We start from the raw sequence: 25,588 nt of genomic DNA, 5'->3' as shown, positions 1-25,588 counted from the left end.
TGTGTGTGTGTGTGTGTGTGTGTGTGTGTAATGTAGAGATATATATTTTGTCTGAACCATTTGTACATAATTTGCATACATGGACAGAGAACTAACATTTACTGATAACTGACTCATGTGTTGTCTAAGGCCGGCTCTCTAACCCCTGTTTTAGATCACTTTGCCTGGCACACAGTAGGACTTGAGTACTGGCAGCAACCAGGAAGAGTAACTGGTATTACCCACAGCTTACCAAGTACTCCCCCTATATTAGCTGGTTCCGTCCTCACAATGGCCTAGCATAGAGCTCTTGGTGTTTTCTTCATTTTCAGAAGAGGGAAGAAAGACTCAGAAGTTAAATAACTCGTTGCAAAATAAGAAGTTGGGATTTATACCTGGGTTTGTTTGGCAGCAAAGCCTGTTTCACAAAATCTTAGGGCACCCACTTTTCTCTCCCTGCTGGGTTTAACCCTATTGTAGCCATCAGAGCACAGCCCAGGGCAGCAGATGACAGCTTCCTACCCAGCTGCCGCAGGACATGGCCCTTTCTTTCTAGGAATCAAGGGGAATTATAGAGTCCGGTGGACTTGGAAAAACTGAGGACTGGCCCGGGGCTCACAGCTAACCAAGTAGTTTTGAGGACTCAAGGCTTTGGGCTCCTAGAATCCACCATACTGTTTCATGTTGCTCCTCCCTCTCCTCCTCACCTGGGTACCCTTTTCACCATCTCTCCCTGGTCAGTTCTTGCTACCTGTTAAGATGAAGCTTGAGCATCTCTTCCTGTGTGAAGCCTGCTCTGATCTCTCTCACTGGCCCCTCCCCCTTCTGCTCTTGGTGGCCTCTGTGTCCTTGGTGGCACCTTGTATGCACCCCTTTTATATTGCCTAGGTTATGCCATACCATGTGTAGGTTTCTCCCCAACAGTACTGGGAGATTCTCATCCATGCTTCTTGGGTAGTGTACAGTTAGATGGTTGGATGAGCAGCTCAGCAGTTGGATGAGTGGATGAGTGATTGATGGTTAGATGGATAAGTGGCTGGATAGATAAAGGATAAGTGCATGGATTGGATGGTTGGGTGAATGACGGGCAGGTTGATGGTGAGGTAGATTGTTGAGTGGTTGATGGTTGGCTGGCTGGCTGGATAGATGGAGAGGTAGATAGATAGATAACAGGTTGGTTTCATGAGTAGAGGGACAACGGCAGGATGGTTGCCTGTTTTGGATAGTTGGATGGATAAATCGATGAAATTGATGGATAAATAAACAAACACCAAAAACCAGAGTGCATTTCTCCCCCCAAGACTCCCTTTTGTATCTGGACTGTGACATTTCCTCATTTTCCAGTTTCTGGCTCTGGAAAGAGCTAGCAAACAGCACACTCCCCAGGTTTGGAGAAACCTTCTGAGCCATTGACTATGGATTTGCCAAGGTTTTTGCACTGGGGAGTTCTGGAGAAGTTGGCCCCCAAAGTGAATTTCTGTAAAGTAAATCCTATTTTCCCATTGACTTGGCCCACACTTTTGGAGATATGTTCCTGCTGTCAAAGGCTGGTGACAGGTGGGGGAAGAGCTGGAACTCCCCTGGGTGTCAGCTGCCCCGAGCTTCTACTCACTCCACCTTGAGAGCAGACTGATGCTGGCCAGGAGCACAGGAGCTTAGAGCCAGGGGGAGATGCAACAGCAGGGGAAGAGATTTGGCATCTGGTCCCAGAAGCCTCTGCTGCCAGTGGGATGCTCTGCTGCTAGGCTTCTGGGATAGCACACTCCATCTCCTCCAGACTGATCTGTTTCTGTTCATCTGTCCGTACATCCTTCCTTCTCACAATCCCACCCTCCCTCCTTCATCCATCCATCTGTCCATCCATTCAGCAGTCATTTTTGAACGACTCTAGGATGCTAGGGGACATAGAGGGAAATTAAAGAGAATCGACATTCTGACGGCAAAGAATTATATCCCAGTAGAGGTGATAGGCAAGGCCTCCTTCCTCCTCTTTATCCTTCTCCTACTCCATTGCTTTCTCCTCTTCCTCCTCCTCTACCTCTTCTTTCTTTTCTGCTCTTTCTTCTTCTTTTCTTCTTCCCTCATCAATATCATGATCACAGCAGCCTCCATCATTAAGTCCCCACTAAGTGCCAGGCACCATCCTAGGTGAGGTTCTGACATGCTCTAATTTATCTCAACAACCCTGCATAATAGTTTCTTTTTCTTTTTCTTTCTTTTTTTTTTTCTTTTATGAGACTGAGTCTCATTCTGTCACCCAGGCTGGAGTGCAGTGGCACGATCTTGGCTCACTGCAACCTCTGCCTCCCAGGTTCAAGCGATTCTCCTGCCTCAGTCTCCCAAGTAGCTGGGATTTCAGGCGTGCACCACCACACCCGGCTAATTTTTTATATTCTTAGTAGAGACGGGGTTTCACCATGTTGGCCAGGCTGGTCTTGAACTCCTGACTTCCAGTGATCTGCCCGCCTCAGCCTCCCAAAGTGCTGGGATTATAGGTGTGAGCCACCACGCCCGGCCCGTGATAGTTAATAATGCTCATTTTGCAGGTAAAAAAGCAGGCTCTGAGATGTTCAGTGATATACCCAAGGTCACACTTTTTAGTACATACTTGTGTATGAGATGGAATGTGTTGAGTGCGGAGGGGAAAGTCCTCCAGCCTGTGCCGTCCGGATGGCATTATTTAGTAGGTAGGATTTTGATATATAGTGGATGGAAAGAAGGGCATTCTTAGCAGGGGGAACAGCCTAGGCAAAGGCCTAGAGGCTGGAAAGGGGCAGGTTTGTGTGAGCCATGGTGAACCAAAGTGTGAAAAAGAAATGGCAGGAGAGGTTTGGGTAAGAGAAGCCTTGAGTGATGAGCTATGGCTGACACTGGAAGCAGTAGGAAGCCACTGAAAGAAATCAAAAGGAGGGAAAGGTTCAGGAAGATGGCCATGAAGCCTGGCATGGGAGGAGGATCCAGAGCAGGGAGAGGCAAGCTGGAGGCCAGGAGGGGCTATATGGGCCTAGCCTCTATTAAGCCAGACCCTGGGTGTGGCTACTTCTGCCCAGCCAGCTACTCCAGCAGTGGGAGAGGCCAGGACGTAGCCCACATCCTTGGTGGATGGGCCACAATGGCAGGGACAAGGACAGAGTGAACGAGTTAGGGCAGAGCAGCTGCCTGCCTGCCTTCTCCCCTCACTGAAGCCCCACAGCTCCCAGGGGGCTCCTCCGCACCCTGTCCCACCCTGCCCACTTCACTCCTTGAGCCAGGGAAGGGTTGCCAGTACCTTGCTGGGCCTCAGCTCTTCCATCGAGCCTGGACAACCCAAGCAGCACCCTGAGAACCATCCCAGAATATGCAGAATGTCAGAGCTGGACATATGGGGAAGCTGAGGCCCAGAAAGGGACAGCTGGTTGCCTGAGGACACACAGAGATAGTGGCAGGGCTGGAACTTGGGATTAGATCTATAGCATAAAACTCCTTCCAAGGGAGATAAGTTGGTGGCTCCCTTTTCTAGCTGTGGAGGCTTGAACATATTTTTCTTTTCTTTTTTCCTCTCCTGTCTTTGCCTATGTTTTCTTTTCTGTTTTTAAAAAAAAAAATTTTTCTTTTTTTTAATAGAGATGGGGTCTCCTCTGTATTGCCCAGGCTGGTCTCAAACTCCTGGGCTCAAGCAATCCTCCTGCCCCAGCCTTCCAAAATGCTGGGATTACAGGTGTGAGCCACTGCACCTGGCTGAGACTCAGACATAGTATTTAACATCTGCCTCTAGCCCTCTTGAGAGTAAGGTGGAATAAAAATAAATAGCCTTTAAAAAATGTCTTAACCACTCTGAACCTCAGTTTACCCTGCTGTAAAATGGGGATAATAATAATAAATAAAACATTATTTAGTCATCATTTTTCCTATCACCTCCCTGTAAGAATGTAAACTTCACAAAGGCAGGGATTTTTTTTATCTCTTTTGTTTACACATGCTGAGCATGGCACCTAGGACTTAGCAGGTGCTCAGTAAAAAATTACTGAATGAATGAATGAATGAATAAGGAATACATACGATTTATGGGTTCCTCACAATGTGCCTGGCACGGCAGAAAATGCTTTCCATGCAGAATCCTGTTTAATCCTCAAAACAATCCTGAGGTGTGGAATTGGTATGATTATCTCCACTTTGCAGAGGAGGAAACTGAGCCTCAGAGAGATTACACATGACTTACTCGTGGTCACACAGTTCCTGGGTGATGGAACTGGGATAGAAGCCTTGCTCTGTGGGGCCCCACAGCCTGCAGGGCTGCACAGCTGCTGCAGAGCCGGGTGAGTGCTTCTGGGAACTATTGTGGGACCTGGCACGAAGTAGGTGCTGGATAGACCATGTCTCTTACCCTAATGCCCCCATTCCCCTTTTCTGGACTTCAGCTTTCCCACCTGGAAAGCTCCAGGGCTGGACTCTGACCTTTTCACGGTCCTCCCACATGGACTGATCACACTAGGGATGATCTTCCCATGGCTGACAACTCTAAGGCCCGTTGTCCTGCCTGATCATGACCCCCAATCCCAAAGGGGAAAGGCCTCTGGAGGTGTCTCAATGCTCACTTCCCCTCTGGGACCTCAGCACCTCTGTGGTCTCATCACTTGCTTCCTTAGGGGCCCTGAATTGGCCTCCATGCAAATCCACCTGCATGACAGCTCCCAGTGGCCTGCGGGAGGAGTGTTTTCTCGGCTCCCTGACGGCATCCGTCCCAAGGTGCGAGGTTCCAGCTGCACGCGGCGGGCCAGGCTGCCGTTCTGTCTGGAGCGCTGCGTGGAGAAACAAACACAGCTGTGTTTATTCCAGAAATTACACATCCTGATAATCTGCTCACTCGGGGTAATGCCTCCCAGTTAGGATCACAGGGGGAGCTGCACCAAGGTTCCTGAACTTCTGGGCAGGTTTTAATTCTCTGTGACATCTGTGCTGTTGGGCAGACCTTGGGCAGCAAGTAGACCTCAGCCAGTGGGCACCCAGACAGCCTTGGAATGCCCCATTCTGAGGGGTGTAGACATTCTCACCTGGGCATGAGATGCTGGAAGGAGATGACCTTTTGTCCTGAAATCTCCAAATTAGGATTTCAAGCCTGACACCCTGGCCCATAGCCACACTGGGAGACAGAAACAGACGGACCTATATTAGGAGAACATGACCCAGGGTTGGATCATGAATCAAGTCATGTTGTTGCTCCAGAGCATTTCCACAACTCCCTGTTGCTTTTGGGTCACTCTTCCGTGGCCCATAGGCCCTGTGCGGTCTGCTTCCTGCCCACTCTGCCTAATTTCCATCACCCACCTCCATCTAGGGGTTCTAGCCACTCTGGCCTTTCAGTTCCTTGCAATTCCTAGACTCTTCCCACCACAGGGCCTTTGCACTGCTTGGTCCTTCTAGCTGGAATGCTGTTCCCTTGTCACCGGATAACTCTCACCCATCCTTCATGTTTTCAAGGAGGTGTTCCCAGAGCCCTGCATAGCTCCATGGGCCAATCTTTTGCTGCATTTGTCAACATCATAATTTTAAAATAGAGTGTTTCTTTGAACATCTCTACCTCTCCTACCAGACCGTCAACTTTACAAGGGCGGGGACCATGATCCAATTGCTTCATCACTTAGATTCCCTGGGCCTAGCATAGCGCCCAGCCCCTAGTAAGTGCTCAACTGATATATATTGATTGGAAGAATGAATGAATGAATACACAGCTCTCAGATGACTGAAAGGAGGATATGCTTCTGTTTGTTCTTTTGGGTGACAGTTGGCAGAGTGCTGTGACATCCGTCATCTCCCTTTAATTGAACAGAGTGGGATTGAAGTCTGCAGGGGCTTGGCACAGGGCCAGGCCCCAGGGTGGGGGTGTGGGATCCGAGGTGAATTAGGCATCGTGGGCCTGGCCTTGGGGAGCTCACACACTGGCTGTGCACAGCCCCCTGGGAGGAAGGTCCCACTGGTATTGTTCTCCTGGATGGACAGATGAGGCTTCTAATACTCAGAGCCAGGGGCGGAGGCGGGGGTGGCTTGATGAGGCCACACAGCTAGTCAGCGGGACAGACGTGCACTCAGATCCAACGGATATCAAGCCAGGTGGCCCTTCCCCCACTTCTTGTGGGCACTTGGGTGGGAGGTGTCAGGGATCCCTGGCCTTTGGGGGTCTTGACATCCCAAGCTCTTACCAGCCGTGTGGCTGTGGGCAAGTTGCAGGGGGCAGCATGGATTGTCCTGCCCTATGGAGGTTTTATTCTAATGGACAGGACTGATGCCAGATATCTAGTGAGTAGCTTAAGTAGGGATGGTGCTAAGAAGAAAACTGCAGCAGAGATGGGAGGGCCAGCAAGAGGAGGGATCAGGAAGGCCTTTCTGAGGAGGTGACATTTGAGCAGAGGCCAGAAGGAAGCAAGAGAGGGGGCTCGGGGATACCTGGGGGAGGGTGTCTCAGGCAGTGGGGAGAGCTGGGCAAAGGCCCTGTGACAGGGGTGTACAAGGCAGCCAGCGTGGCCGCAGCGGGAGAGCCTGGTGAGAATGGGAGCAGGTGACACAGAGGGACCGGCCATGGCAGGACTTTGGCTTCTACCTGGAGTGAGATGGGAGTGGTGCAGGGTTTTGAGGAGGAGACAGGATCTAACCTGGGTTCAGAAAGCACCACTCTGTCTTAAGAGGCCAGAGAGTGAGGGGCAAAGCAGGGGGCAGGAACAACCATCACAGAGTCCAGGCAGGAGACGGTGGTGGCTGGACCAAGCAGGCAGTGGTGGGGAGTTGTCAGTAAGCGGCCCTGGTTTTGCTCCCCAGGCTGCCTCACATAGTTTGGGGGATCCAGAGGGGGCGGAGAGAAAATGGACCTTAAATGTCTTCTCCCTCTGGCCTGCCCCCACTCACCCCAGGAGGCTCCGTTGGCATTTTTGACATGGAAGCATATGTCTCTTTCTTTCTAATGTAAATTGATAATGTATTGACAATACGATCTCCTGGCAGCCAGAGTGGTGACTCTAGCATGTGCTAGATCATTCTGGGGGGGAATGGAGGGCAGAGGGACAGAGAAGAGCCTGGCCCGGGCCCAAATCCACCCCCGTCAGGACTTGCTGAGCGACTGTGCACGAGGCCCTTTCCCTCTTTTGAGCTGGGGGCTGCACTGGGGGATTAGCGGACCACCGAGGGGCTCTGCAGTCACACCAGCTGGGTTCATGTCCTGGTGCCAGATCTTACTAGGTGTGACTGTGGACAAGTTGCTTCACTTCTTGGAACCTCAGATTCCTTATCTGTCAAATGGAGAGGGTAATAGTCCTTACCTTAGTAGGTGGCTGAGACATAGTAAGTGCTCAACAAATAACCATCATCGGCTAGGCGCGGTAGCTCACGCCTGTAATCCCAGCACTTTGGGAGGCCGAGGCGGGCAGATCACGAGGTCAGGAGTTCAAGACCAGCCTGGCCAACAGCCTGTCAAACCCCGTCTCTACTAGAAATATAAAAATTAGCCAGGCGTGGTGGCACGCATCTGTAATCCCAGCTACTCTGGAGGCTGAGGCAGGAGAATCGCTTGAACCCGGGAAGTGGAGGTTGCAGTGAGCCAAGATCACACCACTGCACCCCAGCCTGGGCAACAGAGCAAGATTCCATCTCAAACAAAACAAAACAACAACAACAAAATCATCACTGTGTAGAAGCCAGGGCATAGAAGCCAGGGCCGGAATGCTTTTGTGCGGCCTGTGCCCCAGTCTTCGTCCCACCCAAGAGGAATTTGCCTGGTCTTTGGTTTGAGCAGTCCTAAGGATCTCTTGGGTCTCAGGACTTGCAGAACTTCAGCAGCAGCTGCCCTGGAAGGCGGCCCCCTCTAGCGGAGGAGATTCAGCTCCGGGCCGCACAGACCATTTACAGGCTGTGTGACCTCAGCTTGGGAGCACAACCTTCCTGAGCTCCAGAGGTGATGAGCTCCCCTTATCTGTGCAGTGGGAATTAGAGGGCCTGCCTCCCAGAGTGAGGATGACATAAGAACCCACTTGGAAAGGGCTTAGAGGGTGGGGCTCTGTGAATTCTGGCTCCCTTCTGCCCAGATGTGTGGGCCAACTGCCTCCCAGGAGTGGGAGCCAAGAGCTGTGGGGGCCTGGGAAAGGTGAGGGGGCCAGAGAAGGTGGGGGTGGAAGCCTGGAGGCAGAGGCAGCAGGGTTTGGGGAAGCACGTGGGGGGCCGGAGGGCGGCTCTAACTCTTCTCTTTAATTTTTGAGAAAATCTTTACCCCATCTTCATATAATTAAGAGTATTTTTAAAATGCCTTGTTGAAATAAAAATAGTCCATTTCCATATGACCTCATTTCATTCCACACCCTCAGTGCGCGTGTGCACACAGATATACACACGCACACGAATGTCTAGATTTTTAAAGCTGCCTTTTGTGCCTCTGCTGAAGGGGTTCTTATTTTTGCCTAGCAGGTAAATATTTAGGGACCGCCCCCCCGCCCCGCTTTATTTTCTGATTTGCAACTGGAGGCCCTCTAAGGTCCATTAACAGCAGCTGACACTGTGCGGCTCTGCAGCTTACAAGGCGCGTTCACATTGATATCTCCATTGCTCCTCCTGCATTCCTGGGAGGGGGTGTCACCATGACCCATCACTTAGAGGTAGGACCATCGTTTTACCAGCAGCATCTAGTCCAGACCTGGCACATCACACACAAAAAATCAGCTAGTGTCTGTTGAATACAAATGAAGAATGAGATGCATAACACAGATGAAGAAATTGAGGCTCAAAGAGATGAAAGGATTTGCCCAAGTGGATTTTTCCTGAGTTTTAATCCAGGACTGTCCAGACTCTCGAATGTTCCCCCTCCTAGGCTGCCTTTCTTTCTTTTTTTTTTTTTTTTTTTGGAGTTTCACTCTTGTCACCCAGACTGGAATGCAATGGCATAATCTTGGCTCACTGCAACCTCTGCCTCCCGAGTTCAAGCGATTCTCCTGCCTCAGCCTCCAGAGTAGCTGGGATTACAGGTGCCTGCCACCACACCTGTCTGATTTTTGTATTTTTAGTAGAGACGGGGTTTCACCATGTTGGCCAGGCTGGTCTCAAACTCCTGACCTCAGGTGATTCGCCCACCTCAGCCTTCCAAAGTGCTGGGATTGCAGGCATGAACCACCGCGCCTGGCCCAGGCTGCCTTTCTAACCAGCCTCTTTATTTTCAGATGGGGAAACCAAGACCCAAAGAGGATAAGGACCTGTGCAAAGTCACACAGTGATGAGTGATGATATGAATGATGAAAATATTAGCGTTATACAATTTTAACATTCATGTTAACAGTCATTTTAAAGGATTGATTTTACAGAGTAGTTTTGCACGGTGGAAATCAGCATATACCATGGCCTTATTATGTGCCATGTTGCCATGCTGAATCCACCACTGTGAGGCAGGACTATTATTATTTTTGTTTTAGAGAGAAGAAAACTGAATCTCTGGGAGGTTCAGTAAATTGCCCAAGGCCACATAGCCAGTAAGTGACGGAACTGGGATTTGAACCCGCGATTCTCTAAGTCCAAAGTCCATGCTCATGACACGCTACTACATCAGGCTGGTATGATTTGGTGGGGACCGAGCTAGAAGTTGAACCCAGGACTGGATTCTTGGCCTGGTATGATTTGGTGGGGACAGAGCTAGAAGTTGAACCTGGGACTGGATTCTTGGCCTCCTGATCCCCAAAAACAAAACACCAGCCCCGAGGCCACAGGAGTGGCCCTGTCAGGAGCTTCTCAGTCAAGAAGGACAGAGCTCTGCCCTGGGCCCCCTACCCAGGGCCAGCCTGGGCTTGGGCGGGGGGCTCATGTCTCTATAGGCCTCACTGTGAGGGGGCTTTGGAGCAGCTGCCTCTGTGGCCCAGCCTGCAGGCAGCTGGTCCTGGCTGCCTCTTTAGCAGGAGCAGGATAAATCTGCCACCCCCCGGCACAGCCCATGCACAGCCCAGTGTGGTTCACAGCATCCTTTCCCCTCCACAGTCTCACCTGAGCCTCACAACATCCTTGTGAGACAGTTAGGGTAGGGCTCCCCAGTCTTCAAGCGGAGAAACCAAAGCCCAGAGATATATACACTCAATAAAGTACCACCAGAATGTCAATATTCTTTTTTTTTTTTTTTTTTTTGAGACTGAGTTTCTCTCTATTGCCCAAGCTGAAGTGCAGTGGTGCCAACTCTGCTCACTGCAACATCTGCCTCCTGGGTTCAAGCGATTCTTGTGCCTCAGCCTCCCGAATAGCTGGGATTACAGGTGTGCACCACCACGCCCGACTAATTTTTGTATTTTTAGTAGAGATGGGGTTTCACCATGTTGGCCAGGCTGGTCTCTAACTCCTGACCTCAGGTATCTGCCCGCCTCAGCCTCCCAAAGCGCTGGGATTCACAGGCACGAGCTACCGCTCCCGGCCTGAAGTTCGTCAGTATTATTTTGCTGTGGTTCTTAATTTCTTTGGGGTCCTGAAGAGCCTTGAGAAGCTGCCACAGGCTATGAACTGCCCCCTCCTAGAAAGCTGGAGACACACAGATACTTTTATGAAAAAATTCAGGGGACTTACAGATTCCAAGCCTCTGTTGTGTTGCTCCATGGTGCTGATGATAATGAATACAACTTTGTTTTATTGAGCCTCTGCTTTGTGCTGGGCAGGGTGTTTGATGCTTTACATACATTATCTCAGAACACCCCTGCAGGGTAGGAGACTGAGGCTCAAGGGAGGGTGACACTGACTAAGGCTGCACAGCAGGGCTATGAACCTGCTCTACCGACTCCTGTGGCCTGCGGGGCATGGTGTGGGAGCATCTTCCTGAGGCGGCTGTTAAGAACCAGGACCTTTGCTGGGTACGGTGGCTCACTCCTATAATCCCAGCACACTTTGGGAGGGTGAGGCAGGAGGGTAAGGCAGGAGGATTGCTTGAGGCCAGGAGTTCGAGACCAGCTTGGGCAACACAGTGTGACCCCATCTCTACTAAATTTTTTTTTTTTAATTAGTCGGGAATGGTGGCGTGTGCCTATAGTCCCAGCTACTTGGGAGGCTGAGGTGGGAGGATCGCTTGAGCCCAGGAAGTCAAGGCTGTAGTGAGTCATGGTCATGCCACTGCACTCCAGCCTAAACAACAGAGTGAGACCCGGTATCAAAAAGAAGAAGAAGAAGAAGAAGAAGAACCAGGGCCTCTAAGGAAGTTTACAGTCCATACTTTCTGCCTTTGGAAAAGACTGCTGGCTTACCCCAGGCCTGAGAGCAGGAACAGCTACTGAGGACAGGGTTTCTAGCAACCTCTGAACTCCCAGCAGGGAGCCTCCTTCTCCCACTTCCCACTGGTCTGATTTGAGGGCCCTGGGTAGAGCCTATCTCAGCTCTACATGATGGGAAAGTCTGCAATTCAAGCTTGACTCATTTGGCTTAACTCATGGGAATTTGCCTTCCGTGAAATCCTCTTCCCACCCTGGGACAGCCTAATGATTCCTCTAGGGCACTTGGGACTCCCTTGGCAGTGAGTCGGCCCAGAGAGCAGGACTGAGGGAGAGGGCTGGGAGGTCAGTAGGGTCACTTGACTTAGGGCAGAGCCCCTGCCTGTGCACCCCTCAGGACCGGAGCAGCCTAAGGTATCTTGTACGGTGGATAAGATTGTGGGCTCCGAGGGACCTGGGTTCAAATCCTGACTTACACCTACACGCTCTATGACTTTCGATAGGCTGTTTTCCCTCTCTGAGCCTCAGTTCCCCATTAGTAAAATGAGGATGATAAATAGCACTAAGAGACATGTGGCACTGTCCCTGGCCCAAAGGTAGTGCTCAATAAAGATAATCGTAGTGGTCATCATTGTTGCTATCATAAGCAGAGTTGGGGGGCTGTGGAAGAGAGCGCATCGTACACACGGGGGTCTACAGGAGGCTGCTTAGGAGACCTCCCTTTCCTCTTTGGCAAGACTGTGTCTCCAAGGGGATCGGGCGAGGAGTGATCAGGCTGGTATGGGGGAATGTTTGGGGACAAGGCGGCCCCTCTTGCCTGGTTGGTGTGGGGAATAAGGCCTGGTGCTGGGCCCAGAGACGTAAAAGCCTCTCCCCTTCAACTTTCCTCCCAAATAATTCTGGAGGCTGGACAAAGAGTTCCATGGGGCCCCCCTTCCCAATGCATGAGCCGAGGCTCTGTTTAGCAGCCCCCACCCCACAGACCCGCCTCAGTCACTGTGTTGGCCAAAGCGTGGTTCCCTGCGGGGTGGGAAGGAGCCTGGGAGCCTCGGTGGGGCCTGCAGGCCGCGGTCTGGTTCCCAGAGGCCCTGGAGGGGGCCCCTTCACAGCTTCAGCACGAGGCCCTTTGAGGGTGGGGGCAGCCTCTGCAGCGCGGCATGTTTGCGCCGCTGACACTCTGGCAGGGTCACTGTGGATAAAGGCGCTGCCCAGACCCCGGGCCCAGCCTGCAATGGGGCTTTCTTGTCAGAGAGGAGCCTTTCTTCCCAGCGCACTGTGGGGCGGCGGCAGGGGGTCACCCTGCCTAGGAGGATAATGGAGCTTTGGGCCAATGGAGACACAGCACTCAGCCGGCCCCCTCCCTGTCGGAGCTGGGGAGGAGGGGAGACTGGGGGAGACCGATTGGCTCGGATCAGCCGCCACCTTGGCCGTGGCTCTCTGGGTGGAGTCAGAAGGGAAGACACAGCGGAGAACCTGGGACTCCCCCAGGCCTCCAGGTGTCTGCGAATCCAGCCATCGGCGTGACGAGGAATCTTGGGCAAGTCATCCAGTGCTTCCGTTTCCTAATCTGGCTGCCTTGTGGTTCTCAGGAGAGACTACCAGGGCCAGAGCTAGCACGGCCCTTTTTAGCTGTGCCTCCCTCTCACCCTGGCCATTCAGCTACTGCCTGCCTTTCTGTTCCTACAGCTACCACCTGACCTCAAGTCTTCCCCCTGCCCCACCTGGACCATCTCAGTGACTTCTGAACCCCACAAAGCATCACCACCAAGTCTTCTAAACTGCAGCTGAGACCACATTACCCTCCTGCTCAGACCTTGGGCTCCTTATCTAAAAAAATCAAGGCCAAACAGCTGTTCATTGACCTGGCCCCTGAGGCCTTCTCTGCCTGTCCTTGTCATCCCACAAACTCTAGGTGGATGTCATTCTCATCCACAAACTATAGGTTTCATACATACAGGTTATAAACTCCCATGCCCCCACATCTTTCTTCAGGCCCCAGCTGCTGCCTAGAATGAATGCCCTTCTCGTTTCTGTCTAGTGAACTCCTACTCATCCTTCAAGGCCCAACTCAAATGTCCCCTCCTTGGTATATCCTTCTTTGTACTTACCCTCAGCTCTTGACTAACAATTCTTATAACACCAAGGTATGGCTAATTTTGTCTACATCACCCTCCCCCATTAAACTGGAGTGTAGAGACTTTCTTGTCTTATTCATCGTTGGGCCTCCAGTGCCTAGCACAGAGTCTGTTACCAACAGGCTCTTGGGTTGATGTTTTATGAATGAGGGAATGAATGAATACATTGTCTGCCCATGAAAATAACTTCCTCCTCTATCCTAGAGGCTTTTACAACTCAGCATGACACTCCCACAAGACCTTGGAAGTAGGAGGAAATTATCATGATGCACAGGCTGTTCAGATGCCTCTGAAACTAGGTAGAACCTGGAATGAGACTGGATCTGGGTCTCAGGCCAGAACAAGGTAGCTCTTACATCAACCTAGCCTTGCAGAGGTCTTGGAGTTCATGCTCTACCTTGAGGCAAGACCTGGTCAAACCATTTAAAGATAAAGTACTAACTCATTGCAGAGGTGAGAATTCTCCACTTAGGGGCTGGATGGATTCTTAGAGGCTACCTGGCACAACCCCCTCTTTGGGGATGATTTATACAGAAGCACAGATGGCTTTGTTCACTTGGGATCCTTGTCTTAGTTTCTCTTCCTCTTTTTCCTTTGTCATTTTCTTGTTCCTTAGTATTCCTGGCTCTGTGCTTATCTGTGTTGATGGTCTTTCCAAAGCCAGGAGTGCCCAAATGTTCTAGCTCCCCAAACCCTCAAGCATGTAGTGATGATGGTCATGAGAATAACAATTTCTATCTCCGAGCATGGCTGGGTGTCAGGTCCTATGCCAAGCTCTGCTGGTACCGTACCCATAGGAGCTTCCTAATGACCCCCTGTGGTAGGTGCTATCCTTAAACCCCACGTTGCAGGTGAGAAAACCAAGGCTCACAGAAGCAAAGTAATTTCCCAGAAGTCATCCAGGTAGTAAATGGCAGAGCCAGGATTCAGATCTACATATGAGTTCCGTGTGCTTTCCTGTTCTAGGGCCATACTGCAATCCAATCATTCATTATCAAGCCATTCATTCAGTAGCCACTTTTGGAGCCCACGTGCTGTTATTAGTCATTGTAGCCATTTACTCATTCCTTGCATTCAACAATTGTTTACTGAGGACCAACTATGTGCCTGGGCTCTGCTGCAGAAACTTCTAGGGGAGGTAAGACCTTGAGGTTGGCATTGGCAGAGAGGCGGAGGAGAGGCATTCTCAAGCCATGATGCGGGAACCTCTAGACCAAGGTGCCCCCACAGTCCTTGAACGGTTTGGACCTGCGGCCCTGGGTCCTGTAATCTAGCAGGTTGGGGAAGATACCAGCAGTGAGCGAGTATGCTCACTCCCAAGTCTCACCTGGCACAGTGAAGCATGCTCAGGGTTGCTTTTGTAAATCTATTATTTTATTTTATTTTTAAAAATTATGTTGTGTACTTTTTTTTAGCAACAGGGTCTTGCTTTATCACCCAGGCTGGAATACAGTGGCACAATCATAGCTCACTGCAGCCTCGAACTCCTGGGCTTAGGCAATCCTCCTACTTGGCCTCTCCAAGTAGATGGGATTACAGGCATTTGCCACCATGTCCAACTCATTCTTTTTTTTTTTTTTTGAGACAGAGTCTCACTCTGTCACCCAGGCTGGAGTGCAGTGGCACAATCTCGGCTCACTGCAACCTCCACCTCCCAGGTTCAAGCGATTCTCCTGCCTTAGCCCCCCAAGTAATAGGGACCGCAGGCACATGGCAGCATGCCTGGCTAGTTTTTGTATTTTTAGTAGAAACGGGGTTTCACCTTGTTGGCCAGGCTGGTCTCAAATTCCTGACCTCAAGTAATCCACCTGCCTTGGCCTCCCAAAGTGCTGGGATTACAGACATGAGCCACTGTGTCTGGCCTGTTTAGGGTTTTGGCTTCTAGACTTAGCTCTGCCACCTTTTCCATTTCACCACATCACCCCATCTCTGAGCACATTTCTGAAGTGAGCTACCCAGACCTAGCTCACCTGGGCAGTCCACAGCCTCAAGGAATTCATCTGTGTAAAGGGTCTGCCATGGATGATCAGACCCATCCCAGTCTGAGCATTTCTGGGATCCCAGGCAGGTGACCCTTGGGGAGTCAGGGTGAGGAGAAGCTGGTCCGAGCCTGCGCAGCAGCCCAGAAGCTGGGAGTAGAAGGAAGCTGCCCTCCCCCACGTGCCCGGCCTGGCCTGGAATCGTTCTCGGATTTGATGAGTGATTCATAACCTGACGCTGCAGAAAGTTGTGCCGGGCCACAGAAGGGCTGCCTGGGGTTTGCGGTTTTGAACACAGAGAAGAATTCCCTCGTCGGCTCAGACTAGGATAACTTACTTGTTGAGAGAGACATTTTCACAAAATAAATCCTTAGAGAAACCAGGCGCTGAGGCAGGGAGGCCTGGTGAGGGATTATCCAAATAAACCGGTTTTGAAGCTTTGGGTCCAAACGATTTGCCTGAGCCCTTTGTTGCTTCCTTGTAGTCAACCTGAGGTCCCCAGTGACCCTGAGATCTTTTTCAGTGGTACCAATGCAGCAGGCCCTCTCCACCTGGGTGATGTCCCCATCACGTGGCATCACTGAAACGCTCTTCAACTGCGGTCACTGGGATATATTGTTCTTTTGGGGAGTGTGTCACGATCAGACTAATCTACTATTTTTTTCTAAATAAGGTTTCTATTCACATTTTGGGTGGGACAATTCTTCCTTTTGTGGGACTGTCCTACCCAATCAGGGTGTTTTCCACCCCTGGCTCCAGCCCATGAAATGCCAGTGGTACCCGGTATGGTCATTGTGCCCTCACAATCCTTAAAAGGTGAGACCCGTGGCCCTGGGGTCCTGCGGTCTGGCAGGCTTGGGATGGTACCTCTGTGGCATCAGCATTGAGTAAGCGTGCCCTCAAGCCTCACTCATCACTACGACAACCACAGCTGCATTTCTGAGTGCCATCTGGGGGACAGCATGCCAGGCAAGACCCACTGGTCTCACCAGGGCCTCGTGTCCCACCACCCTGAGTGTCTTGCCATTCCTGGAACTCACCTGACCCTTTCAAACCTCCCTGCCTTTACTCCTACTCTTCCCTCTGCCTGGCGGCCCTTCCCCGCCCCTCTAATCTCTCCCAGAGCCCCACCCTCCTTCAGCCCCAGACCCCTCACCATCGTACAAGCCCCTCCCTGCTTCCTGATGTTGGTGGCCTTGTACTTATTCCTTCAGCTTTCAGAGTGTCATTTTCCTCATCAGTAAAATAGGGAGCAGAACAGAACCTTCCTCCCCTGGCTAGGGGGCGGTCCATGTAAAGTTCTTGGTGTCCAGTGGTGAGCATGAGCCGTCCCTGCGAGGCCAAGCCTTTCCTTGCTGACAGCGGGGATTGACACTCCAGCTCATGTGCCCTGCTCCCCTCTGCCTGCCCCTTCTCCCTGTCCCCAGGTCTCCCCTGTGGTGGGGGATGCAGGTCCCATTTTCCTATGGGGCACTGGCTTTGGAGACCACCCCCACCCCGACCCCTGTCCTCTGATTCTATCTAAGTGCCTAATCTTTCCCCCCCACCCCATCCTCTGATTCTATCTAAGTGCCTAATCTTTCCCAGCGGCAGCCCTGGGAGACATCTCCTCTCTCGCTGTGGGGCTGCTGGGATCTGTCTTCCCAACCTGACACTTCACAAGTCTGTCCCCTCTACTTTATCCTCCCCCTAAGTAAAACTCCTTAAAACCGCGTTCCTGGAGCCGTCTGTTTTCCCTCCCCTGACGACACCTGGCTGCCTCCCTCCAGCCTGCGCCCCCTAGTCTCCCTCTTATCTAAATCCCAAGCCCTCCTGTCTCTCTTTGGGAGATAAGGGTTCCCTGCAGATTACTGTAGTTACATCCTAGGTGCTCACTGCCTGACGCATAGAATAACTCCTGGCACATAGTAGGCACTTAAATATGTGTTGAGTGAGTGAAAGGACCCTGTAGCCCATGTGTTCCCCCTGTTCAGAGGTTTGGAATGAGATCTAAAAGCTCAGGGAAAGCAGGATATACTGCCTTGACAGCCTGGTTTTCTTCCCAGCAAAAAAAAAAAAAAAAAAAAAAAAAAAAAAAAACCTCAGTTTCTCATGTTGGCTCTGGCTCAGTGCAATAACAAAAACAAGGGCAATAATAGTTCACCTGGGTGGAAGCCCCAAATCCCCACACACTGGGCTTGTTGTCTTACGTGCCTGTCTCGGGGATGGGCTTTATTTTTCTCCCTGTTTCAGAGGTGAGAAGGCTAGGGCTCAGTGTGGTTAAGGCACCTGCCCCCAATGGGGAAGTAGTAGAGTCGGGACTTGAACTAGTTCTGTGTCTCCAGTGCCCATGCACTTCATTGGTACCCCACATCTCTTTTGCACCATTTTATTTTACTCACAAACTCATCCTGCTACAGATGGGAAATCTGAGGCTCGGAGAGAACAGCTTGCCCGAGGTCCCCTGGGTGAGTGGGTGGGTAGGCAGGGTCCAAGCCAGCATCCGACCCAGGCCCCTGCTCATAGGGTCCATCCACATCATCCTCCTGTCCCGTATGAGCCCAGAGGCTGCGCTGGTCTGCAAAGCTCCAGGCTCGTGGTATGGACAAGCCATAGGGTCACTGACATGAGGACCGCCCCGGCTGATGTAGAAGGATGCCCAGAACGAGACAGATTGGAGATAGAGAGCCCTGTCTTCTGCATTCAGGGTGGGTCTGGGAACAGTTAGGGATAATGGAGGAAAGTTGGTAGAAAGGGTGGGGGTAGGGGCAAAGCTGAGAGCCGGAGCTCTATCCAGGTTCCCAGCTCCTGGACCTCACTCAGATCAAACGGAAAATGGGGTGAATCGACTAACTGACATTCCAGCCAGCCTTCCTTCCTTCCTTCCTTCCTTCCTTCCTTCTCCTTTCTCTCTTTCTTCTGAGAGAGGGTCTCACTGTGTTGCTTAGGCTGGAGTGGAGTGCAATGGCTATTCGCAGAAGCAATCATAGTTCACTGCTGCAGCCTTGACCTCCTGGGCTCAAGCGATCCCCCCACCTCCCTCCTGAGTAGCTAGGACTAAAGATATACGCCACCATGCCCAGCTAGTTTTTTATTTTTTGTAGGGGGACTCACTAAGTTGCCCAGGCTGGTCTCAAACTCCTGACCTCAAGTGATCCTCCCACCTCAGCCTCCCAAGGAAAGTCAGACACCTGGCTGACTTTCTTTTCTAAGTGCCTTGATGTCTTTCTGAGCAGAGAAGTTTAACCCCCAGATTTGCTCAGGGTCCTTGTTCTGTTTCTACTTTGACATTCATTTATTATGAACTTTTTTTTTTTTTTCTGAGACAGGGTCTCATACTCTGTCACTCAGGCTGGAGTGCAGTGGTCTTATCATGGCTCACTGCAGCCTCAACTTCCTCGGCTCAAGCGATCTTCCCACCTCAGCCTCCTGAGTAGCTGGGACTACCAGCTTGTGCCACCACGCCCAGCTAATTTTTAAATTTTTAGTAGAGATCGAGTCTCACTATGTTGCCCAGGCTGGTCTTGAACTCCTGGGCTCAAACGATCCTTCAACCTCAGCCTCCTGAAATACTAGGATTACAAGCATGAGCCCCTACACCCGGCCAAACAAGCCTTTTTGAGTACCAACTCTGTACTAGGCATCATGCTCTCCAGAATATATTGGCTATTAATGGTCACAGCAACCCAGGGCTTGGTGATGCCACCCCTACCCATGAAGGGCTGCTGACCTCCAGTATAGCTTACCAGGATCAGCTTACTTCATGTGAGACCCAGGCTGACACACTTCACCTCTCTGAGCTTCAGTTTCCTCCTCTGTAAAATGGGATGGTCATCACTACTTCATAATACATTTGGGAGGATTTCTGTAAATTTAATTTTATTTTTTAATTTTATGTTTTTGAGACAGGGTCTCACTCTCTTGCCCAGGCTGGAGTGCAATGGGGTGATCTTGGCCAAATTACAACATAGGACTAACAAAGAGTTTATAATTGATGTGCCAATTTGTTTCTAATGGAACTCACCCAGTGGTACTAAAAAGAATCAGATCACATTTCATTATTAACACAATGAATCACCATACTCAAAATAACAAAATCACCCCAAATCATGATTTGCCTAAGAAACAGATTGGGGTAAGAGTATGAATAAAATCAGTCATATAACCTCCCCATGGAAAACAGTTTAGCTGTTTCTAATAAAATTGAGCACACACCTACCTCGTAGCCCAGTAATTCCACTCCCTATTTAGTACATTTGACCCTTGAACAATGTGGGGGTAGGGGTGCTGACCCCCCACACTGTTGAAAATCCACATATAACATTTGACTCCTCCCCAAAAACTTAACTACTAATAGCCTACTGTTGACCAGAAGCCTTACTGATAACATAGTCAACTAACACATATTTTGTATGTTGTATATATATATGTTATATATTTTGTATGTTATATATATATAATATACTGTATTCTTATAATAAAGTAAACTAGAGAAAAAATATTAAGAAAATTCTAAGCTGGGCATGGTGGTGTGTGCCTGTAGTCCAATTACTTGAGAGGCTCAGGCAGGAGGATCACTTGAGCCCAGGAGTTTGAGACTACAGTGAGTTATGATCGCCCAGTGAGCCTGGGCGACAGAGTGAGACATTGTCTCAAAAAAAAAAAAAAAGAAAAGAAAAGCATAGGCCAGGCATGGTGGCATGCACCTGTAGTCTCAGCTATTTGGGAGACAGAGACAGGAGGATCGCTTGAGGCCAGTTCAAGGCTGCAGTGAGCTATGATCATGCCACAGCACTACAGACTGGGTGACAGAGTGAGACTGTGTCTCAAAAAAAAAAAAAGAAAGAAAGAAAATCACAAGGAAGAGAAAACGTATTCACTATTCATTCAGTGGAAGTAGACTGTCATAAAGGTCATCCTCTTCATCTTCACGTTGAGCAGGCTGAGGAGGAGGGGTTGGTCTTGCTGTCTCGAGGGTGGCAGAGGCAGAAGAAAGTCCAAGCATAAGTGGACCTGCTCCATTCAAACTGGTGTTATCCAAGGGTCAGCTGTGTATACCTAAATGAGATGAATGCACGTGTTCACTGAAAGACAGGGACTAGAGCACAATGTTCATAGCAGCTTTGCCTATCACAGCTCCAAACTGGAAACAACCCAAATGTCCATCAACAAAGAATGAGCAAATAAATTGTGGGGTATTCATTCACACGATGGAATATGACGCAGGAATAAAAAAGAACAACAAGCTGCCGATAACACGCAGCATCATGGATAAATCTCAAGATCATTACACTTCGCAAAATAAGCCAGACACCAAACAATACATACCCGACTGGTTTCACTCATAGGAACTTCAAAACCAGGCAAAACGAATCAATGGCGATTAAGTCAGGATCGCGATTGCCTATGGTGAGGGAAGGACATTGATGAGGATGGGACACGAGGAACTTTTTGAGTGGTAGTTACATGGGTATATGCATTTGAGACATTCACCAAGCTGTACACTTAAGATCTGCATGCTTTACTGTATATGAGCTATACCTCGATTAAAAAAAACTTCAAACATCCCTCCCCACTTTCTAATGGTTTGGCTTTGGGCAAGTGACCTGTCTGAGCCTCAGTTTCCTTTATCTCTGAAAGGGGGTGGTCACAGGGGTTGAGAGGATGTACTGAGATAATTATAATCCATGCAGCAGCCTAGCTCACGGTGGATGCTTGGCAATGGGGGGCTTTGTTGATGTCATTCAGCAAGGCCCAGGCTGGGCCTTGGATGATCGGCAGCTGTGAGCACGGGGGGGCCTGGCGTCTGCCCACAGATGTGGCTGGTGTGCCTAGCTGACGCTGCTCTGGATTCTGTGACAATCTGCAGCTTATCTTTCAAAGCCTGTCTCCCCACCCGTTTCTACACCTCAGCAGTCAGCCTGCACGGTGGGGACGCAGCAGTATCAGGATGTTTAACTTCTCTATATGCCAGCAAGGTTTGGTGAGCAAGACCTCCAAATACATAGTGATCAACTCTGCTCTGATCGAAATCCAGTAATGACTGAGTCCCTGCCCTGGGCCAGGCATTTTGCCAGGGAAGGAGGTGAGTGTAGCCGTGAAAAGATCGCACCAGACACCTGCCCTATGGACCTTACAGCCTCTGGCAACAGATCAGGCAGTCATCAAAGAATGAGCCCACAGACATGGGGCAACTGCATCTTTCACAACTGCCAAAAGAGGCTGTAATGCTTGGGTCTGGTAGGGAGGCCAAGGAAGGCTTCCTGGAGGAAGTGACACACAAGTATGGACTGAAAGATGAGCGGAAGTTGACCTGGCTAAAAGGGAAAGGAGGGTGCACCAAGCTGAGGGAACATCTTGGGCAAAGACCCAGCAGCAGTGTGAGTTATTGGTGGTTAAAAGGATCCAGAGTGGCTGGAACTGAGAGCTTGGTGGGGAGAGGGCCAGGGTGAGGCCAGGGAGGCCTGTGGGCTCCTCCTCGAGCCCCACCCTGTGTGTCTTCACACTTGGAGCAACAGGAAGTCATTGCAGTGTTTTCTGCAGGGGGGAGATGAGATGGTGAAATTAGCCTTTTGCAAAGAATAACAAAACTTCCATGATCGACCACCTACTGTGGACCGTGGACCATGGACCATGTTAGGCCCTCCAGTACACACCTCTAAATCCTGACCTCCTTCTGCACGGGAGGCCTCACCTCCACCTTTCAGGATGCAGAAGTCAGGTCACAAAGGTGTGAAGTGTGTTTTCTTCATGACCTTCCCACGAGGGTATAGGGGAGCTGGGATTCAGACCCCGCTCTGAGGCCACATCCACACATTTCCCTCTGTACCCTCCTGACCTGTGACCCCTTGGGGTTGCAAATCTCTTAGGTTAGCCTTGCTTTACTCATTCCTGGAAGGGGGTTAGGACCAGCCCTGCCTCCCTCCTAGGGAGTGTTTTAAAGTCAGATGAAATAAAGGAAGAAGTGACAGGTGGTCAGAGCAGGAAAGTCCCTCAGTCCAAGCCTCTTCTTTTATAGAGGGGGAAACTGAGGCCCAGAGAGGGAGATTGGCTGGCCCCAGATCACACAGCCAAACTCGGGTTCTGCATCAGCTGCTGCTTACCAGAAACCCAGGTGAACAGGGAGAACTGCCTTCTGCTCAGGCTTCGGTCACCAGGCTGAGGGCCCAAGCAAGGCGAGCTTATGTCCTCTGTTCACTGTGGTCAGAGCAGCTGTGGGCCCCAGATAGCCCAGGCAAGGTTACTTGTACTAATAATGACTGAAATTTATTAAGCAGTTTTTCTGTGCCAAAGCACTCTGATAAGTGCTTTTACTGAGTTATGTTACTTAATCCTTGACATTGCCCCCAGGTGGTGAAGTGGCTTGCCCAAGGTCTGACTCAAAATCAAGGTCTGTTGATGCCAGACCAACCAGGCTGTTCCAGAGATTCTTTGTCATCCTGGTAGAGCAAATCGAGAGGGGCTTGAGATTCTTCAAATCCCAGGTGCCAAAGCCCTTGCACAGCCACAGGCAAAGGAGGGGGGCTCCGAGATGACTCACCCACCCAGCTGAGCAAAGCAAACACCTTGGAGTGGCATGTGGTCTGTGAGCTGGCATTGCCAGACCCCCAGTCATCAGGGACCTCTGCCAGCAGGGTGGCCTGCAGGAGAGCAGGCAAGCGAGCCATCGGGGTTCCTCTGCTGTTTGGGGACTCAGGTGTGACCTGTCTCCTCACCTGGAATGAACCCATTTGTTGGTGGCTTGAGCTCTAGAACCCATCGTGCTGTGGAGCGGAGCCGGTCTGCCTGGGGAAAAGGACAATGAAGTTGGGCGGCCCCACTCAGCCACTGATGAGCTGTGTGACTTTCGGCAAGTCACTTCACCTCTCTGTGCCTCAGTTACGTCATTCAGCACCTGAAGACAATAACATGCACCTGGTGGAGCTGTGTGATGCCGGTAAAAAACCACATTTAAGGGCCTGGCAGGATAGCATGGTAGCTGAGAATGAGTATGACTCTAGAACCGAATTTCCTAGTTCACATCCTGGCTCAACTACTTGCTAGCCACTTGTGCAAGTTATTTAATCCTCTCTGGCCTTAGTTTCCCCATCTGTAAAATGGAGCAAGTAATCTTATCGATTTCACTGGGTTACTGTGAACATTCAATGTGTTTCCACACGTGAAGCTCTTAATGCCTGCCACAGAGTAAGCACTCAGTAAGTTTGGCTGTTATTCTTAATATTCCTTCATTGTACCCTCCCAACTTGCTTCCTTTCTCACTTTGGCTGCTGGGAAGCTCAGAACAAACATTGTTTCCTAATTAGGTTCATGGAAGAATTATTTTTCCCTTACCTCAAGGGGCTTTCTGGGTCCTTTTTTTTTGAGATGGAGTCTTGCTCTGTCGCCCAGGCTGGAGTGCAGTGGCATGATCTCAGCTCACCACAAGCTCCGCCTCCCGGGTTCACGCCATTCTCCTGCTTAGCCTCCTGAGTAGCTGGGATTACAGGTGCGCACCACCATGCCCAGCTAATTTTTGTATTTTTAGTAGAGACAGGGTTTCACCATGTTGGTCAGGCTGGTCTCGAACTCCTGACCTCATGATCTACCCACCTCGGCCTCCCAAAGTGCTGAGATTACAGGCGTGAGCCACTGCGCCCAGCTCTGGGCCCTCTTTTTACATAAATTTGATTTTAATGTCCTGAGGTATATGTACATACATAAACACACACACATATATACGATATTAAAATAAAATAAATTATATAATTTATTTTAATTATAAAGTTTCCTCCAATTCTTTCTAGAAATAGTATTAGATTGTTGCAAAAGTAATTGCGGTTTTTGCCTTTGAAAGTAATGGCAAAAACCAGAATTACTTTTGCACCAACCTAGTAGAATGTATTGCATTTTATGAAAACCAACAAGGTAGGCTACACATGTCATGGGCCCTCTTGTCTGTGAGCTGCTGGTCATCAGGGCCTGTCCCATTCTTTCCTTTTTACTTTGTGGCTTTTTTTTTTCTTTTGAGATGGAGTTTCACTCTGTTGCCCAGGCTGGAGTGCAGTGGTGGGATCTCGCCTCACTGCAACCTCTGCCTCCTGGGTTCAAGTGATCCTCATGCCTCAGCCTCCCTAGTAGCTGGGACTACAGGCAGGTGCCACCACGCCCAGCTAATTTTTGTATTTTTAGTAGAGGCAGGGTTTCACCAGGTTGGCCAGGCTGGTCTCGAACTCCTGACCTCAAGCGATCTGCCCACCTTGGCCTCCCAAAGTACTGGGATTAGAGTGTGAGCCCACTGCACCCAGCCTCCTTTTTACTTTCTGGCTTTGTTTGTTGCCAGCATGTTGGTGCCCTGGAAAAAAGAGGAATGCAGGGCAGGGACTGGGATGTGCATTTCTTCTAGAACTCTCTACTCCCCACACTGCCTCGCCCAGGTCCAGGCACATGATAAAGATCCAACAGAAACCTGGAAGTGAATTGAAGGATTCAGACCAAGGTGTTTTGTTCTGTGGGTGACAACAGGCGTTTCTTGGTTGTCTTGTGTCACAGATCCTATGTGACATCAGCTCCCATTGCCAGGGGAGCTGTCCCTCCTGGCTCCTCTTTGAGGGAAGGGGAAAGGAAGGTGAAGGTATTGGGCCCAGGATAGAGAGGGGAAGGATGCTATCTCCTCCCCATCCACAGGGTGGCTTATGTCTACTGGAGCCATTCATTCATTCATTCATTCATTCATTCATTCATTCATTCACTCAGCTGGACCTCCATTGGGTTCCAGACCCTATACTGGGGGCTGAGGATACTGAGATGAGTCAGCTGGTCCCTGCCCTCATGGAACACCTAGAAAGACATATGGACAAAAGGATGGGGGTGAGGAGGGGATACATGAAGTTACCCTAATCAAGACGTGTGGTTTGACAAACGACTTTCTTCTCAAATTTTGAATTTATTTATAGTAACAACTGTCATTCATTGAGTGCCAACTGTGCACTCAGAGCTGTGCAAAGACCTTAACCTGCATTATCTCATTAATAAGCCCCCAAGGCCCCCTGAAGAAGGCAGTTATATTCTTATTTGGCAGATGAGGAAACAGACCAGAGCAGGGATGTGACTTGCCCAAGGTCACACAGCAAGCAAGTGTCAGATGTGGAATTTAAAGTCCAGAATCCTTATCTCAACTTCTCCCATGTGCCACCTCTCTATGAAAAGAAAGGCAGTGGGGTAGTTTATACTGGGGCAGCCCTACAATCCAGAGAAGGTAGTGGCTGGGGCAGTAGAAGGATTTTCAGTAGGCAAGGGGCAGGGGGAGCAGGAGAGATGGGCTGGGATGGGTACTGAGGCCTGGACCCTTCTGTGGCAT

General features: G+C 50.3%; 1 protein-coding gene and 1 long non-coding RNA gene across 4 annotated transcripts in view; one reads left to right on the top strand and one right to left on the bottom strand.

The window, feature by feature from the left end:
- The window catches only part of EPHB2 (EPH receptor B2), a 211,806-nt gene that overhangs the window by 13,394 nt on the left and 172,824 nt on the right, over positions 1 to 25,588 (top strand). The window lies entirely within an intron of this gene.
- LOC129059536 (uncharacterized) lies at positions 18,999 to 20,958 on the bottom strand. 2 transcript variants are annotated; one of them, XR_008525517.1, is made up of 4 exons: positions 20,859 to 20,958; positions 20,581 to 20,656; positions 20,133 to 20,310; positions 18,999 to 19,067 (listed from the first exon to the last, which is right to left on the bottom strand). It is a non-coding gene; the product is annotated as an uncharacterized LOC129059536 (long non-coding RNA). The 2 variants fall into 2 exon arrangements; XR_008525516.1 differs by lacking the exon at positions 18,999 to 19,067 and having other exon boundaries at positions 19,948 to 20,310.

The sequence above is a fragment of the Pongo abelii genome, chromosome 1 (assembly GCF_028885655.2).
Source record: "Pongo abelii isolate AG06213 chromosome 1, NHGRI_mPonAbe1-v2.0_pri, whole genome shotgun sequence".
NCBI classification, from domain to species: Eukaryota; Metazoa; Chordata; class Mammalia; order Primates; family Hominidae; genus Pongo; species Pongo abelii.
The sequence above is the reverse complement of the archived record's forward strand: the minus strand, read 5'-3'. Positions and strand labels throughout refer to the sequence as shown.